Source organism: Tenebrio molitor, chromosome 5, assembly GCF_963966145.1.
Source record: "Tenebrio molitor chromosome 5, icTenMoli1.1, whole genome shotgun sequence".
NCBI lineage: Eukaryota > Metazoa > Arthropoda > Insecta > Coleoptera > Tenebrionidae > Tenebrio > Tenebrio molitor.
The window spans coordinates 3,745,605-3,757,150 of record NC_091050.1 but is presented as its reverse complement, the minus strand read 5'-3'; the positions used below and the strand labels follow the sequence as shown (position 1 = coordinate 3,757,150).

General features: G+C 32.4%; 1 protein-coding gene across 5 annotated transcripts in view; it reads left to right on the top strand.

Moving 5' to 3' along the window:
- Window positions 1-1,248: 1,248 nt before the first annotated feature.
- cno (adherens junction formation factor afadin) overlaps window positions 1,249-11,546 on the top strand; it is a 35,307-nt gene continuing 25,009 nt past the window's right edge. For 2 of the 5 annotated variants that reach the window (XM_069046494.1, XM_069046491.1), the window contains exon 1: window positions 1,249-1,530. The gene's annotated coding sequence lies outside the window, so the exon portion shown is untranslated. Of the gene's footprint in view, window positions 1,531-9,460; window positions 9,591-11,546 lie in introns of those variants that run through there. The other 3 variants (XM_069046499.1, XM_069046492.1, XM_069046493.1) reach the window with 3 other exon arrangements.

Here is an 11,546-nt window from a genome sequence, read left to right as displayed (position 1 = left end):
CCGTCATAAACGACCCCAATATACTTCAGCCGTCTGAAAGTATTATTATTTATTACTATTCCAGGAAGATCAAAGATGACACTAAAAATTCCAAACAGACCGAATGCATTGGAAATTCCCAAATTATGGATGCAGAACGAGTTATTGCAGGTCTGTTTGTTCCAAACTGCATTGTTGATAATGCTAACGGCCACTACGAGGTAAACATTCATTATAATAATACAAATTGAAAAATACGTTACATTTGATTCCACTAATGTCGAATTTCGTAATCCTGATGATTATTATGAACAAATGTTAAGTGCGAAAAATTAAAAACCTTTGAGTTTTTAATTCAAACTGATCGCGTGAACTCTGAAAAATGCAAGTCGATTTTACAGATACAGGGTGTTATGAAAGTCCACGTAATAAATTTAATCACCAATAGAACCCTAAAATATTTTTTTTTATATCTATTGATCTTTTTTAAATAGAAAATATTAATAATAATTTGACACTTCCCTCCTGGGATAATAATAATCAATTGAAACGAAAGAGTGAGTGAAAATGTTTTTGTGCGATAAAAATTTTACAATTTTTTGAAGAAAGAACGATCGCTTATCTAATACTAACAGTTTCTATTGTTTTTCATTCGCGTATTTTAATCGACTAATTTTTTTTTCGTGCTTCGTTATCAATGGATGTGTAAACACATGAGTGGGCATGAATTTTAGGGTTCAAATTATATTTAATTTGAACTTTATTTTGAAAAATTTGCGGAAAAAATGAATTTAAAAAAAGGTTTACTTTAACGAGTCCTATTGGTGGTTAAATTTATTACATGGACTTCCATAACACTCGGTAGGAAATTGGCGCATACATTCGATTTGTGACAATGTATTCTTACAGTGATGTGTCTTAAAGTTGTAAATTTCTATTGTGCTAATAATTACAGACAGAGACAAGTTCAACATGAAAAAACTTCCGCTATAATTTTGCCAATATGGTGAGTCACACAAAATACGAAGGTTTGTATAGTTGCTTCTCTGTTTTACATTTCCTTCTCTGTTTTACATTTCCTTATTAACAATTGCTGTTTTTTTAATTGAAGATTTTCACAGGAGTTACAATTACAGTACGATAAAAAATGTAAAACAAGCCGATGTAATTTGCATCGAGGAGGGAATTTCGAAGTGTGGAAAGTTTGAATGCTGTTTAATTTCATTTATGCGCACAGAGAGTGCGCAGTCGAAAAGTTCACAACCTACCTTGTAAAGTGTGTGACTGCGAGTTGCGAGGACGCTGTTGAGGTGTGTGGGTACCGTTTCGTGAAATTTCAAACATTTTTTAGAAAAAATCCACCGTAAAGTCTTGTCGAGTGTCAACGGAAGTGCGTGAACACCATGTAATCAGTTCAGAGTGCCCCAAGTGAGCGCGTGTTGTGCATTAAAATCATTCAAAACCGTCAAAGTGGCCTTTGGTGATTAAAATAAATGTTTGCGTTTATGAGTGTTGTTTTTCCGTTCTCTGTCGGATAACCTAGCATAATAGGTAAATACCACTTCTCTTGTTACTTGCTTAATTTCATGGAAGAGTTTCCCTGGGAAACGTCGTGAAAATGTGATTCGCGGAAGTTTGAAACTGTTGAAAAGTTGCGACGAACAGGTAAAAGCCAGTTTTACACCGACGCAGTGGACACGCGGTGCTTTAAATCGACTGTTTAGGTCAAGATCGAGGCTGTCATGCTGGGCAAATTGTTGGGGCGGTGTAACCGATGTGTCATATTCATTTGAGGAATTTTTTTACCGACGTGTGCTATTAAACAATAACGACGGTATTATTTTCAAGTGTGTAAAAGTTTGTCCAAGAATGTCGACGACCGAGAATACTAATTTGCCTTTCTTGTTCTCCGGCACCCGACTACGACTGAATGCAAATTAATACAAATACCTCATTGTAACAACAAAATGTCGAGTACGTAGTTATTTGTTCATTGTGGTCAAATATAGAACGAAAGCCATCAGGGGTGACACTGTGAGTGTCAGCTTTCGAAAAAGAAAATTGAAGTATTTTCTTAAATCCTCTAGAAAATTTAAGATTCGCTTATAACGTCGGAGAACGTTGGTTGGGAAATAAGATTACAAATCTTCAATATTTCCTTGTAAAAAATGTTGTGGAACACGCAACCTGAGTCATCAGGGCAGTGAAACAGCAACGCAAGAATACGTAGTCAGAAATGATGTTTGTCGTCATCAATGATTTGATTAAGAATAGTTATCAGAAATCATTTCCAATTCACCCACATTTTATATTTTATTATTAAAAAAAAACATTATTAGTTTGAAATTTCGGGAAATGTTTGGTAAGTACGGTCTTACGCGAGATATTTTACTTATTAACCAATCCCGATTGATGAACATCATCATAAAATAGACCGTTAATATGAACTTTACTAAATGAGTAATATCGTTAATTTGCATAACCAGATACCTTCAAGAGAGCACCATATTTTATGAATTAAATTGTGTTACATATTATTAATTAGATGTGACTTCTTTTTTGCATTTATTTATTGAAGGTGATGCTGTTGATATGTAATACATTCATATAAAGAAAGTGATCTAACTGGCTGCTTGATGGGGCTATTTGTTCTTTGAACTTTTTATTTAAATACACTTTTAACCAACAAAGGCACGATATGCTTATGTTTAAATTATGACAGTGTTTGTTATCTCCTCCACAACCGAATGAGATTTAAATTTTTAGAAGTGAGGGCATTACCATCGACACCGATCCGCTGTTACTGTGATTAAACAGCTAATCGTTTTTGTCACGCGAATTTTCGTTTAAAGCGTGAGATTGTAGAAAATCCTTTAGGTGAGGAACTCACTAGTATTCAGAACTTGGTTGAAAATCACCACCGTGTATGGCGTTCTCTGAGTCGCTGACCCAAGAAATATAAACCGTGTCACGGCACAGGAAACATATCTAATAAGCAAAAGCTGTGTTACCTTTGAAAAGTGCTTGGTTATATTCCAAATGAATACGTTCTCAATCGGAGTGAATGAGTGGTAAGGTTTTACTTCAAAGCGAGTAATTTGGCGTAAGGCGTAACGTATGTAAATGTACTACATTGCACTGCTTTAAAATTGTCTCTAGAAGAACGTTTGGAAAAATATGTGTAATTATTTTATCCCTGATTTAAAATTCTGTAAATTAAGAAAACAACATTTTTGTGGGTTATGATGGTTTTTGTTTCGCCCGTTTTAAATGTAAGACACGAAAACGTTTAACTGAAGCCAAGTTCACAATTGAAAATACGGCAGTTACATTTGTAATGTTTTAATTAGAATTTTACGTTTAATATAAAAAAATAAAACAAAACTTACACCACACACTTTTGTATTATTTAATAATAGGGAGTGGAGGGCTGTACTTATGAATGACTCTGGGTTTAGAGGAAATGACCCCAGTATGGGATTCCAAAATAAATATTTATATAAAAATGTGTCTTTTAATGGTCCTTTTGCATTATCATTTTTAGAAACGAAATTTATTTTTAATCGAACCAAACAAAAATGTCAACACGGAAAGATTACTAAATGATCCGAAACGCGACTTTCTCAAATGGGTTACTATTATGAAGTACTCCCAATTGCAACAGACACTTTGAAATCAAAATTACGCAAATTTTGTTCTCAAATATTCTTGTCGTCATTTACGACAAGTACTGCATTGAATCTATTCTTTGCCTCGGTTATCATCACTATAGGGTCAAAATAAGAAACACACCATGCATCGGCGTCAGTGCCATGGCGTCGTAATACAATTTTGTTGTGAGAGGATTTCGATCACAATAAAATTTCATCAACTTCTGATGATTTTGCGAAAACTTTTCTTTCTTCCACTAAAAAGTCCAAGGGGTTTTTGCTCACAAGGACACTGTCTCTGAATATACGAAGGAGGAGAGTGTCGAATACTTACAATTTGTAGAAACAACACTGATCCATTCTCATTTGATTTCCTATATGCCAGTATTCCATACTAAGACCCGATTCTATAATCTGGTGGTCTCTAGAATACCTCCTCCTAAAGTTCCGGCCCTTGAAAATGAGAACATTGACTTTTGATCTAATCAATGAAAATTTAAAAATGTGTGGTGTTTAATTAGGTTTTCATCAACTACGTTATTGTTAGTGTCATTTGTTGACAAATCACGGTCGTCCGTAAGTTTCAAAATGGCTCAGTTATCCTTACTGCAAAAACCTATTACAGTAACTGGATTGGACAAGGGCCATAGCGCAACAAATTAATATGAACAAGAATCCTGCATTGTTGACAAAATGTAAACTGAGAAGATCAGAAGAAAACAGTTATTTTTAGAGTAAATTTTGTATTCTAGGGCATTGATCCCAATCGTCTGAGTGACATTTTACAAACTATAATTGCGTATCCTGTTGTGCATACTAAATAATTAAATTATGTGATAATTAAAAAATTAAATCACTAACGTCATGCATAAGTTAACAAATAAGAAGAAGTAGGTAATTTATCTTCGGATGAATGAAAAGTCTGCGAGGTTTGTGACCCGATTGAACCAGTTCAGGCACATAATTTCGTAACAATTCAGATAAAAATCTCTTGGGATCATTTTCTCCGCAAAAATCCGCGGTAAATAAATTCGTTTTGTTATACATATTTAATTACCTAATATCAGAAATTCTGTCAGAATTTAAACTACTAGAGCACATATTTTTAAAGGAATTTTGTTACCAAGCGACGAGGAAACGAAGAGGTCTTACCTGAGTTAGAGCCCGATTTCAAGTCAGGGTGACAAATAAGTGATGCAGCGCAAATGTGTAGCTATCTTTGTCCTACACATTAATTACTAATATGCGTCATCTTTCTCAAACTTGCAATTTTGGCCGTTACCATGACAATACAAGTTGCAACTCAACTTGAAATCGGCCTCTTAGTGTAACTATTTTGCTTGGGAGGTGAAATCGGTTGTTCACTGTGTCTATTTAGGCGTAAAAACGAACGAAGTGTTGTGAATGAATCATGGATGTTGACGACGTGTTAGAACTTTAAACATTCTTAGAAAATTGCCCAGAAAAGTGCTGTTATCATTTTTAAACGTTGAATATTTTTATTTTTCCGACAAGTTATTTACGAATACATAAAGATGTTTTTTTTTTTCTAATTAAATGGCAATTTTAAGGGAAACAGTTTTGTTGTAAGATACTAAAAATATGTCAATACATTGCGGTCTAAGATGTTGGTAAAGTTTTAATTTTTCAGGAATGTACTGAACCAACTGTCTAGCAATAAATGTATTTCAAGAGATTATCTTTGCTTTTTAGAATGTCTTAAACTGAGGTACCTACTTAGTTTCTTGAGCATTTAGAGTGAAACGGTTATGTTATCTCTTCCAACATCTAGGCCTGACTTTACAGGCCGTGATTTTGCTGTTTGTCAAGTACATATGAATTCGAAATGTTTCTATAGCTATTTGTGCAGTAAGTAAGTAAGGAAATGTAATTTTTTTCGGTATTACGCGATAGCCGAGATCAAAAACATGTCGTGTACGGAAAAAAATTGATTTCATACGTGATTTGTTCTAGTGGAGCTTGGAAAATAAATTAAATGTGGATATTTTTAATATTCCTTAATTATTTATAAATTAAAAAGCGGAATCATGATTGTTCTGCTTTCGTTACTATAGAGAAACAATTTTGTTTATAAAAAAAAAAAACAAAGTTTGTGAAGGCGTTTAAGATGTTCGCTCGAGTAAATTTACGGAAATTCTATTAAATGTGTGCTATAGTAAATTGTTTGATATTGAAAAATATGCAAAACAGGACGAATACCTGAAGAGTACAGCGCACGAATATGGAACCAAGTTTTTCGTCTTAGTTTTAAGCAAAGTCTTAAAAAAAAAACACTAATTAGTTGACAAATTTTAAGTTAGGTATCTTAGGACACGATGAAAACTGAACTTTTAGTGTTGAAATATTCTTTCCGCCCTTGTTAGGAAATATTCCACTTTTCTTAACTCAAATTAGTATTCAAATATGTATGTTAGTTTTTACAAACGCTGCTAGAAAAATTATATTTCTATTATTACATATTTCCATATCAAATGTAATTTCCAAATGGAACAATAAAAAAAAAATGCTTGGAGCAATAAAATTATGTATCATTGATTATCTCTTCACATTTTGAATTTTTTTTGAACGCAGCATTTTGTAGTTTAAATTAAACTCTGTCGTAATGTACACGAGAAATAATCCTACATTGACGTATGTGTGTAAGCCTCCTTTAAAAGTGTAATATCTCCATATTTGTTTTATTATTTAATTGGGATATTTAGTGGTTTGCCACAAGCTTTGCAAAAAAAATCTGGAAAATGGTCGTACAATAAAAATAAATTAATGATGGTTATCTATAACTCTCTCACCACTATATCGCTCGCGTCAAGGTTGGTTTAAATTTGGAAGGTTGCAAGAATTGTGATGAGTCATGGCATTATCTACATGTTTGATTCGAATTATCTAAAGTTAAATAATTTTCTGTAAAATTTTAATTTCTGTACTCCTAATATACATATTACGAAATTTTAATCCTCTATACGTAATTTGGTTCAAAATCACTTGTATATTTAATTTTATGGCATAGTCGCCCAAGAACTTTAACGTTACAATGCAGTTTAAATTCAATAATGAGAAGATTATTATTTGACATTTCCAACTGAGAAAAAGACTACTTAGCCCAAGAGAGATTACCCTGCAGCCTCCACCCTGTTTTTGCATACAGAGCCGGTTTATAAAATTTAAAGATCTGTTTATTTATGTCCATTACCTGCTTCTTTGTTAAGCTAGTTAACCTTTTGACGGTAGAACCTGCAGTATAACGTTAGAGCTCTTCCACGACTAGTAGAGCATTTTTTTCAAAATCAAAATTGTTTGTGCTATTTTCATCTAAAATTTTTAAATTTCCTTCAACAATGTTTTACCTTTTTTAAAAATTGGGATGACTACGGCCTTCTTTAATCAATTAGGAAATACTGGCATGATTAAACAATTTTGTAAATGGTAGAATTAACCCTTTTTACAACTTCTGTTGACAGTCCATAAATATCATTTTATTTACGGTTACCTATGTTATTGAAAACATCCCGAAGTGTTGCACTGGAAACTTTTTCGAAAAAGAGCATTTCTGTAATACATATTTTCAATTGCTGAAATGGAAAATTGAATTTTGGTGTAGGCATCTGAGAGATTATTTTTGCTGCTGCTGCGCAAAGTATTGAATTCACATTATCTCTTACATGTTTCATCACACTTTTATCTGTTCATTCATAGGCTTTTGATTATTTATGACGTTCCACAAAAACTTTGGGTTATCTTCGTTTTTCTTAATAAAGTTATGGTTTATTTTTTGCATTTTTAATTGCTTAAAACCTTTCAACATTTTTAATCCTAGAGTCCCATAAAGGCTATAAGCGGTTCTGGTAAGGCTTATTTAAAGTCTCGCGTTTCATTCATTTTTCTTTTTTTTTTCTTCAAATGAAGAGTGAACTATTGACTATTAGGGTGCCTAGAATTATTCTTAAGGGATAGTTTTTCATCGGAAAACATAAATTAAAATGGTGTCCTACAGAGTTTACAAACATTAAATTCGTCATTTAAGTATATCAATATCTGTGTCAATACAATTCCACTCGTCTAGATTTGAAAAAAAAACCAAGGGTGGTGAGTAGTATGTATTTTTAACCGCAGAAGGTTTTACCGAAATTCCAATAAACAAGGTTGTGCATATTAAACTCGGTCACCATTTTCTTCGTTCCGATTTCGAAAATAGGATAATAATGATTAATGATGATTGTTGGTTTTCTGTGCTAAATACTCGTATGATTTAAATTATTAAATTTGATCAATAAGATCATTTTCTTCTTGATAATAATAATGCGTACTGTGCAGAAAGTATTATTGATCTCTTGCTGTAAAAACAATCTAATGCAACTGAGAATCCATAGTAATTTTTAATCGCATAATAGTGACTTTACATTAGGTGGTCGCATGAAAACAGCCGAGTTGCTGTCATTACAATATCGTCAGCTATGAAGTAACAACGCGTAACTGCCAATTTTATAAGAATGAGATTTTGGAACCAATGCGTTCAGAAAAAAATGCTGCATCTTGGTGTGGAATTGCGTAACATGAATAAAATTCCCTTCTAAAAACTTGGTCAAGTGTAGGGTGATTTCTCGTTCATGATGACTAATAATTTGTAGTTTTTGCCCCTGTAAAATGGTGTTTTAGTCTATACGTCTAGTAACGTCTTAGCCGACGTTATGCAAGGCGATAACTTTATGAATTATTTTATTACATACATATTATGTATTGAGTGAGTCAAAATGGCAACTATGCACGAAAATTTATGTGGCAACTGTGTGGGTGGGGTAGAGTTGACATTTGTATGACATTTCATAAGCGTGCATTTGATTTTTTTTATACCATTGCACATTGATTTGATAATTTTCAAAATTGTGCGAATATGAACTGTCAAAGAAATGTCAACTCTGTCCTACGCACACAGTGGCCACATACATTTTCATGCATAGTTGCCATACTTATCCAGAATCATTTTGAATCACCCAATATATTATACATAATACACATGTAGTTTATAAAATATATGCAGTAACAAGTATGTACACTGTTCTTACTTTGACGACCAGGTATGTTTTTGCCTTTTATAAGAGGTATAGCGATCAGAAGCGAAACTAAAGTATATGTTCTTGCTTGAATAATTTTATTGAAATTGCCTACATGCTGGCATAAATGAAAATTCAAATGTGTATTATGTCATTAAGACCTTGTGAAAATAAATTTGGTCAAAATAGCTACCGGATTTACCTAGAGGAACTCAGTGCGTGAAGCATAGTGTTTTCACTATATCTATTGATTTAAAAAATTGTTACGAGAATAAAATTTCTGGGTATGCGGTATTACGTCATTTCCTTTTTATGGTTGTTAAATGTGACTCAATTTGTCACAACGGAAAACAGGGTTGAAATCAGCCAACTTACCTTATTGTCTTCGTATGGCTTAAATCTAAATTAATTTTTTTATACTTTTTACTCAAATTTCAGTGTAATTCAAAAAGTATCAATTTACGATAAGGAAAATGATTATGCTGTGATTTTACTTCGTATGCCTAGCGCAAACGCGTTGTGACCTTGAATTCACTGGAAAAATTAATATGTACATAGTTGGTTTTTATAATTGTGAAACTGGCAGCTGCATCTTTATTACAATTATTACAGCATAGAAAATGTAAACATTAAAGATATTTTATTTATGTAACCAGACCTATATGACTAAGTCTAGAAGCATGCGTATAATGCAGATTATTTCTCGTACTTTTTGTAAATAAATACATTTTTATCAGTAGAATATGTTGGTGTTGTATGAATGTGGCAAAATTTCGGATGAACACTGTGAATCAAGCTAGAAGTGCTGTTGCAGCTGTATTGCCAACTAGAAGGTCAAGGTAGACATTCCCAAGACAATTTGACGAACTGAAGAGTTCGTTGCTCCCGCTGTGTAAATATTATTTTATGATTATCAACATATTCCCCTACTTTCCTATTAATTTTTATAAACGCTTTCTTGCCTCTGTTCAGTCCGCTTTGTTTCGAAGCATCGAAAACACAAACCTTCAGAAACACGATGCGAAATTTTTAGAATAATATTCATCATCTCGTTCAAGCCGATGTTAAATGTATAAAAATAGCTTGTGTTCAATTATTGCATCCGAAAGTATTTCAGAGGAGATAACAGGATGACATCCGTTAATTTAAAAGTAGCTCAGTTACATTGGCATGTTTATAAACTAAACGTCTGAAAAACAAATAAATTATTGTGCAATGGTATTTAAAGTATGCCGTCGATAGGTTTTCTTTTTGAGAGGTTTCTTTGTTTAACTAATTGATAAATATAATTTCATTATTAATAATTATTTAATGAAATAATCGTTAAATAGGTGGCTGCCAGTTTTTACCAACTTTGTTTTGTTTATTTGCTTAGAATTAATCGTAATCCCAAGGTTATGACGATGTGATGGTACCTCAGTGGAAAACAGTTCACAAGGACAAAATAAGGAATGTGGTTTTGTAGATTACTCCCATATGCATTTTCCATTTAAATCAACGAATTTACTATAATTAATCGCACTGTATTGATTCGAGCTTGTGAAAAGCCAGAGTAATTTGAAAATTGTATTAGGTTGTCGTATTTAATGTTATGTATAAGTATATTTAAATAAAGATTACAATCTGTTTTTGCCAGATTTGCTTTTGTTTGATAACTATGTAACATAATGTGTGTATTTTAAGACATTTTAAAACTACATATTTCCCAAGAGAATCAACGATGTGGTGTGGTCCCTCAAGCAAGCCATTGTTATTTCTGAAGAATCATTTCACTCATTTTATTATGATTAAATGATTTTTATTTAATAATAAGGACGGATCTCGCTCATTTTAATCATGAAGGTAAATCTGATCCTGGGAGGTGTAAAATTAAATTTATCAACGTCTTTCCGATTTAAATGCACCAAGTCATATAAAATATGAATCAAGCCTGTTACAGACTTTTTTTAATTTAATGAAGCGACCCAATTTTAAAGCTGGGGAAATTTTCTTACCTTAAAATAAGATATGTATTATGTAATTAACATAAGAATGTTTTCAATTACATGTGATTTACATAATTATGTAATCTGTAATGGTACATATTTTGTGATAATCGTTGAATTTATTTTTAAGAAATCACCCTAAAACATTTCCTCGGTGTTCGATTATTCCAGTTAATAATTATTATCATTTCTCTCAATAATAAATCACGATTTATTTTCCTCAAGCACTCGGAGACATGGTACTGAGTTGTACGGTTTATCGAGTAAAACTATTTTGGAATTATGATAGACATTAAATCGACTTGGGAGCATATATTTAACAATAGTTACATTTCGAAATCATCAAGCAAGATTTTATCAACTTTCTTTCATTTGTTGTAAACTTGAAATGTCAATCATTTTGATACTTTTTTAAAAATCTTTGGTTTAAATTATTACGTCAAGAAAAAAAGATTCTTTGTAGCTAGTTTTATTAACTTCAATTGGATATAATTAAACATTATATTAGCCTGACATATTTATAACTATGAAGCGTTTTAAAGCAATGATAACATATCTGCGTTAAGAATGCCAGACGTAAACAAACCTGCGAGGTGTTCTGTTTAATGTCGGTGACTGATTCTCGGGACTTGGAACAAGGATGTTACTCTATTCTGTGGGAAAAACCTTGGATAAATCGTAATACGAACCATCATATTCTAACGGATAGGAGAAACTTTGATAAATTTTGCAATCCCAGAGAAAGAATATTTGCAGATTAGTATGGTTAAAAAGCGTAAACTAAACAGACGGCTTAATTATCCACGACAATTTCTCCTGTGAGAGTACAGTTACTTTTCATTGAATTCTTTTACGCCCACGCT